Raw genomic sequence first — 7,979 nt, 5'->3', positions numbered from 1 at the left:
GGGTCTGAGATGGCTGCCGGAGCTAAGATGGCTGTACTTATGCTAAGGCTAAACCTGAGGTGGATGGCCTTAATTTTTCTCAGCCTCCACAGTACTACCACTGTGGCTATAGGAAGAATGGTCATACATGATCATAAGGCATCTAAGTAAGCCTCATTATTCTGTGGGCTAGTGTATTTCTATATTCTATATCACTATGTACCAAGTTGCATAAATATGGACATGTAGTAAGGGAGATGCTATCAACACAACATCCTTAACTAAAATATTATTGAACAATTAGAAAAGATAATGAAATCTAATAGCTATTATTTTCATTATCTGCAGTACCTATTACTTTCTAGGATCAAGGGGTTTTTGTTTGTTTGTTTGTTTGTGGAGCCCAAGGCGGGACTTGAACTCACAACCCTCAGATCAATACCTGAGCTGAGATCAAGAGTTGATCACTTAACCACCTGAGCCACCCAGGCACCCCAAGATCAAGAGTTGTTTTATCTCTGTTCTGTAACTACCCAACTTACCATGGGCATTGGGTAAATCTTAAAAATTGATTTTTTATAAATCTCCAGGTTACTTTGTCTGTTTATTAAGGATCATGGATGCTTATTTTTAAAATTTAGAAGTAAAACAGAGAATAAGAAGAACCCATAATCTCACCACCTAAAAATAATCTCTAACATATTGGATATTTACCTCCTTCTTGCATATCATTTCCATACTTTTTAAGTAACAGACATCATACTTCCTCTGGGGAGCTTTTTCACCATAACTAAACAGCTTCCTCTCTCAGAATATTCATATTTCCCTCACTTCCTTACTGCATCTTACTCTAGGTATCTGTTGAAAAGTTTGTTCATCCCTCTTTACTAAAAATTTTAAATGAGAGAGATCCTAATTCTTCTTTGTAGCCCTAACACCAGGTACCCTGCATGTATAAAAATTAAGCCCAGGATTGCTAAAAGAACAAACGTACAAGTGAGTTCAACTGTGGTTCTTTTTTTTTTTTTTAAGATTTTATTTATTTATTTGATAGACAGAGATCACAAGTAGGCAAGCAGAGAGAGAGGGGGAAGCAGGCTCCCTGCCGAGCAGAGAACCCGACGCAGGGCTCGATTCCAGGACTCTGAGATCATGACCTGAGCTGAAGACAGCAGCTTAACCCACTGAGCCACCCAGGTGTCCCTCAACTGTGATTCTTTATCTAACTTTTTTCATTTAACATTATATCATAAGAACTGTCCCATGTCATTAAGTTCCTCAAAAATTCATTTTTTGAGGGGCACCTGGGTGGCTCAGATGGTTAAGCATCTGCCTTTGGCTCAGGTCATCTCTAGGTCCTGGGATTGAACCCTGCATGGAGTCCTGCATCGGGATCCCTGTTCAGCGGGAAGTCTGCTTCTCCTTCTCCCTCTAATCCTCCCCCTGCCCTGCTCTCTTTGCCTCTCTCTCTTTAAAAAAAAAAAAAAAAATCCATTTTTTGAGGTATAATATTTATCACATGCCTATATTGTAATTTCTTAAATGGTTTATATTACTAATCACATCCCCTCCTTATTTTTGCTATTATAAAAAGCACAATGTTGCTGTAAAGAAGTCAGTATAGCAGAGAAATAAAGTATGAATCTTACCTTCAAAAAATGGGGAGGAGCATGATTAAAAAATAGAGTATATGGTAAGTGATATTTTTTGAATTAAGGTTAAATGCCTAACAACAATAATGACATATGCTTAAGCAGAAGAATCTTCTTATTCTTTGTGATACATGTTGAAATATTCTGAGGTATATGTAGGGAGAACAGATATAGCAAAAACTTAACAACTGGTAAATCTGATTGAATAGGTGAATGGCTCATTGTTCTCAGCTCTCAATTCTTCTATAGACCTAAAATTTTCAAAATGGGAAGAAATTCAGGGAAGACCCTGAACTTCTACACACTTAGGTTTTAATCCCAGTTTCACCACTTATTAGTTGTATAATTAGTAATTTAATCTCACTTAGCTCATTTTCTTACCAATAAATAGAGGCAATAATAGTAAATATCTTATAAAACTGTTTTGAGAATGATTACATAGGCTAACACACCTAAAACATTTATCACTGTTCCTATTGTAATAATAAGTGCTTTATGGTGATTAGCTACTATGAATATCTTTATACAAAAGTGTTTGTCTATATTTGGATTATTTACATTATTATAATTTTTTCCTTAGGTTAGAATCCCAAAAGTGCAATTACTGAGCCAAAGAGCAAGGCATCTTTGAGGCTTCTGGCTGATAGTGACAAATCACTTTCCAAATGGATTGGATGATTTTATATTCCAGCAGCACTCTCTAGCACTGAGAATTTTTGCTTTTGAAATTAAGGGTAGTAAATAAGTAGATTGCATTAATTGATTGCCATTTCAGTATGTCTTAATTATCATCAGGTCCATTGAATATTTTTATAACTTACTGTCATATCTAAATTCGAGGAACAATAATGATATTCACTGGATTTGCTAAAAAATAAGTCAGTAAATAAGACAATAAGATGAGTATTGTTGTCCATTCTTAAATATCCTGAATTTAACAGATTCTGAGTGTTGTAAATTGTACATATTTTTTCTCCTGCTGTTCCTCTGTTTCAGATTGATTTTTTATTATAATCATTAGTGAAAGAAAAAGGAACTTACTTTCCTCGAAGCAATTTTTAAAAAAAGTTTAATAAAGGAGACAACTTGAAGAGTGCAGTGAGCATTGGCAGAGGTAGTGGAGTTACTGCTTTTTAACATTCCCACTGATCCTAAGTAAACTGTAAATCTAAAGAAATTATATTTCTCGGGCTGTTTGCAAATTATGACATCTAACACAAACCTACCTTGTGTTAATCAGGAATTTTTATTCCTATCCACATATTTCATACACTTTCCATGCACACAGCAAGCTTAATTATTCAGAGAATAGTGTTCAAGTGTGGGAGGCAATGAGAAATGAACCCTGTACTTAAAGGAAAAAAAAAAGAAGCAGTCTTCAGAAAAATATGTAATCAAAATACTTCAGAAAGACTATTGCATTTTTATCATGTCAAGTTATTTCATCTGTAATTCAAAGTGCTAGAATGTAAAGAAAGAATTCACATTTTGAAGACAAACTCTGAAAAATCACCTAAAGTTTTGGTTTGTTTCTAAGATTCTCACTTCAGTTCACACACCATTGGTTTACAAAACCATAGTTTTGTGTATAAAGGAGAAAGTTGGAGAAGAATCAATCACTAAGTAAAAGTCTGTAGCTTTAATTAGCTTCCATAAGTTTCAAAGATTATCCAGGAAAGTTTCCACTGAACTATCATAGTTCAGGAATAGTGAGTATAAGCTCTCATTGGAAGCACAGTTTCTAGTCCCAGTCCAATAAGGAAATTCTCATTAGATGAACAATGTTTTTATCTTTGATGCAACAACCTACACCAACGAATACCCTGGTTTAGAAAAAAATGAGATTGCAAATACCCTCATGTTTCCCATTGTATCTTTCGGTTCAGTCCAATGAAAATTATCTGTGCAATTCACATAGATTTACGTGGGTCATCAAGATTCATTTTTCTCTTTTCTTTCATTAATATTTTGAGTGTATTAGATCTTCCATGTTTCTGCCACTTTTCCCAAGACACGTTCTTTCATGTATGTATGTATGTATGTATGTATGTATATATACATGCATGTTAGCTATACCCTTAATTTCTAGTCAATATCTCTCTTCTAATATTATGTCTGAGTCTTCTAAAATGAGAATTTTCAAACAAAGACTCAAAGAAAATCTGTATCAATTCTAGGGTTCAGAAATGGCCCAGTAAGTGCAAAGGCCATGTTAAGATCTTTATTGAACTTAAGATTCTTACTTTCAGAGGCACCACAAGAGGTAGAACAAACTCATTAAAATACATCCACATGCCACAGTCATATTTCTTTATTTGCTATAAAAATGTTTCAAAGATTTTTTATAATTTTACCTTTGAAGTTATTTGGCCATGAGTAACTTTCTTCAGCTTGGCTATAATTTTTCTGGCAGCCAATGTGGATGATAGTTGGGAATTTTTATAAAGTGAAAAATATCTAATCTGCCAAAAGTTATGAAATGTAATACCATAAGTCACGAATTAAAAGACTTGATTTTTCAATACATATAACTACAAGCACATGCACATGTGCATGCACACTCACCAATAACATACAAACTACATTTAGCAACTCTAATGCATTAGGGCAGACTCAGCCTCAACTGTCTCTTTTTCCAGTGATAGCTGGTCAAGGGAAAAGCCAAGTATTTATGAAAGAGAAGGAGGCTTAACGCAGCAATATTTTACCTCAGATCCACACCAGGCATCTCTCACATCCTGCCCTGAGGCTTCCCGGAGAGGCGCTGCCTAGTTTGCAGCGTGCTCAACCTGGATGTCTGAGGGAGTTAGTTTCTTGGGTAAACTTTTCACCAACTGGGGGTAGAGGCAGTTAGATAAAGCCTCCATTTCTTCTTTTCTCTCTCTTTGGGGAACCCAGCCTACAGCATCATTTACATATAAAATTTCTGGAAGAGGTTCTTAAGCAATAACATTGGTTAACTTCTATGGAGTAGGATTGGTAAGGAGAAAACAAAAGCAATATATATTCACCTTTCTATCCTCTTTTGTGACATTTGAAAAATGTGTTTATATTATATTTATGCTAAAAATAATTTAACAAATACTTCTACTATTTTAAAAATTAATGATTTCTTAAAGGCAGGTTAAACCAAAAGAATTCTAAAGAGCTTAGGTTGTCAAGACCACAGCATCTCTGAGGCACATTTCTAATAACTTACTCACATGGGAACCACTGTTCAAAGTAATTGCATACGAAACCTGAGAGTTGTAAAAATTCAAGAATGTATAAAAATTCAAGGATGTATGAAATTGACAGTTTGGACATGTTGATTTGTGATGAAGTCTGACAAATGCTTTTTTTTAATGTTAAACACAAATATCACATTAAAATGTATAACATACAATAGGAGTAAAACTTAATAATCCAGGATTCAGCAAGCGAGAAAGATCAAATTGGTATTGATGTCCAAGAATATGTAGTACTTACATCCTGTTCTCACTCAAAAATAAATAGCAACCATAGACTGTAACAGGAGCTATTTAAGGCTGAATGAATCAGTACAAATAAATAAGGAGCAATCAAAACAAAGCATATCAACCCAAAATTTGGCTCAATTTGATAAGGTGGGAGGTTGAAGAAGTTTTAGTTGAATGGATTAAAAGATATATAAATTAGCCTTTTTGTGGGAATTAGAAATATCTGGAAATAGAAAAGGGACTTAGAACTGAACCAAAGTTAATTACAGTCATTTTCTGCATCTTTCAGCTGAAGATATTAAACTAAACTTTATTTGGTGTAAGGTGGGAGGGAAGTGGTAATTACACATTATTTATTTCTTTTCCTCAGTCATCATCTCACTTCAGTAAATTTAAAATTAGAATTTTCAATATCCTTAAATGTGTCAGAGATGCTGAGATATTACCATTCCATGCAAATGACATTAAAGGGGAAGTTTTCATAACTTCAGAATTAGTCCATAAGCCAGTGTTTTTCATAATCCCTTTTAATTAGACAGAGAAGTAATGTTTCTCAGTACACACTCTTAGAAACACTGCAGTACCAGCTGGTGGCTTTGGTGGGCAATGACCTACTTGCCACATTCACTTCTGTATCTTTAGAAGCAAAGAGCTGAGACGTTCTATAACCATTCTGGATGGACTATGTGACTGACTCTAAGTCAGTGGATGAGTGAATAAATAAATGAGTGGCTGGGTAAATGAGTGCGTAGACGAAGAATTGAATAACCAAACAAATGAAAGGATAAACGCATGAATACATGCACAACCTAACAAGTTAATGAATTCGCAGGTGAATTAATAATTGAAATGCAAAAATGACTATAATTGCATAAACTGAAAGAAAAGTGCCGCTTTCTTCCATTCTCTCAATGGACTTCAATCCTGCCAGCAAAATGGAATGTGGAACTTTAAAGACAAATTCCAGATGCATCAGCCATGAAATCTGATTTCATTGGTCCAGAGTGAGCCAGAGCAAGGCATGGGTATTTTGTAAAAGACTCATTGGTAATTCCATTGTGTAGCCAAGGATGAAAGTAACAGCTAGTCCACTCTTTGAATCACAGAACCTTTTCACCACTCCGTCTTTCACACTTCATCTCTCAATCTAAAATTCCCTGGTTTCATCTCCCTGCTTCATCCCTGAGCCGTTTGTTGATAAATGAGGGCCATGAAAGCTAATATAGTTCTTTAAACTAGTTAAGCTCTTGTGCTCCTTACTTCAGGTGAATAGGGTGATCGTCAGGTCAGAGGGTAAAAAATCAAAGGTGAGTATAGCAGATGTCAAAAATTATAGATTTATTTAACAATGGCTCTCACAGATATCTACCTCTAGCTCATATGTAGGACAAATTAAACATGGAAATAATCTTGCTAATGACTGCACTTAAATCCACTGTAATAAATGTAAACATGATATAGTGGTTTATACTTTATAGTCATATGAGTCATATCCTAAAGAAAGGTTACAGCATATTAATGCTGGGAAATATTGTTCACAATTTATAGAAAGCCACCAACAAAGTTAAATAGCACTGATCTGGAGTCAAATACATAGGAGTTCAAATCGTGGCTCTACTCTTTACCACTTACGTTACCTGAAGAATACTGCATAACATCTCTACTCCTTTGATCCCTTATTTGTGAAATAGGATAATTATAACTATTTCATTGCATAGTTGGAAGTAATAAATTTAATGAAATGTCTAAAATTACCCTTCATAGTGCCTGGCAGAAAATAAATGCTTGATAAATAAAATTTATCATAAAAGATAACTAGATAATAAGTGATGGAAAATTTAAACCCTACTTTTCTTCCCAACACATCCTATCATATCCTATCACAAACTATTTCCCAAGTATTCTTACAGTGATACATCTTACTAATTTTGTGTCACAGATAATATTCCCTGTACCAGCACAAATTCTTTCAGTTGCATAGAAAACCTAATTCAAACTAGCCTCAAGCAAGAACATGGAATACGTTGGTTCCAATAATTGAATAGTCTAAGGGTATCTATGACATCAGGCCCTGCTGGAACAAAGGATAAAACATCATCCATATATAATTTCATTCATTCCAAAGGGCTCTTTTCTCAGGACTGCAAAATAGCTGGCAGAGTTCATCGACCTGGTAAACCTAGTCAAACCCAACTAAAAAAAGGCAGAGTCTTCATACAACACCTCTTTTCTGGACATTCTGTAAAAAGATTAACTCTGATTAGTATGGCTTAGGTCACCTGCCCATTTCTGAGCAAGTCAGTGCAGGCAGGGGAATGGAGCACCCTGACTGGCTTAGAACTGTCTCACATGTCCATCTGCAGCCCCTGTAAGCAGGGCGCCACACAGATGCCATGAGTGAAGAGGGGAGAGAGGCTGAATTTCCAAATAAAAATGATGATTCTTTATATCAGAGTACATCTTTGTATGCAGAATAGGGGATTTCACTGTGTAAACTGTAAGTTTCCTTATGCATCTGACTGTCACAAATTTGCCAGCTAAGGATTGAGAAGTAGATGTCCCAGGGAAGATGCTAGAAAAAATTTAAGGTCTTGGCGAAAAATAATCTTCCTCCTGAGGTAAGATACAGGGTCAAACTACCAAGAATGGAATTCCAAAACCTGTTTTTATTTATTGCATTCATTGATCTTTTTCTCTTGTATTATTAGATTAACTAAAATCTTTTAGAAAATTGTAAGCTATCTCAGTTGTACTAAAAATATCAAGAGGAGGTGGTTTTATCCAGTCTTACCTGAAAGATTTAGGAGGGTGGAAACTAGATCCTGGGTCAGTGTGGAGATGACAGTTAGCTGCCCCCACCAAGAGATCCCAGAACACAAACCTCAGGGTT

The sequence above is a fragment of the Lontra canadensis genome, unplaced genomic scaffold, assembly GCF_010015895.1.
Source record: "Lontra canadensis isolate GAN:19392208 unplaced genomic scaffold, GSC_riverotter_1.0 scaffold13, whole genome shotgun sequence".
Taxonomy (NCBI): domain Eukaryota; kingdom Metazoa; phylum Chordata; class Mammalia; order Carnivora; family Mustelidae; genus Lontra; species Lontra canadensis.
Note: the sequence above shows the minus strand (reverse complement) of the source record.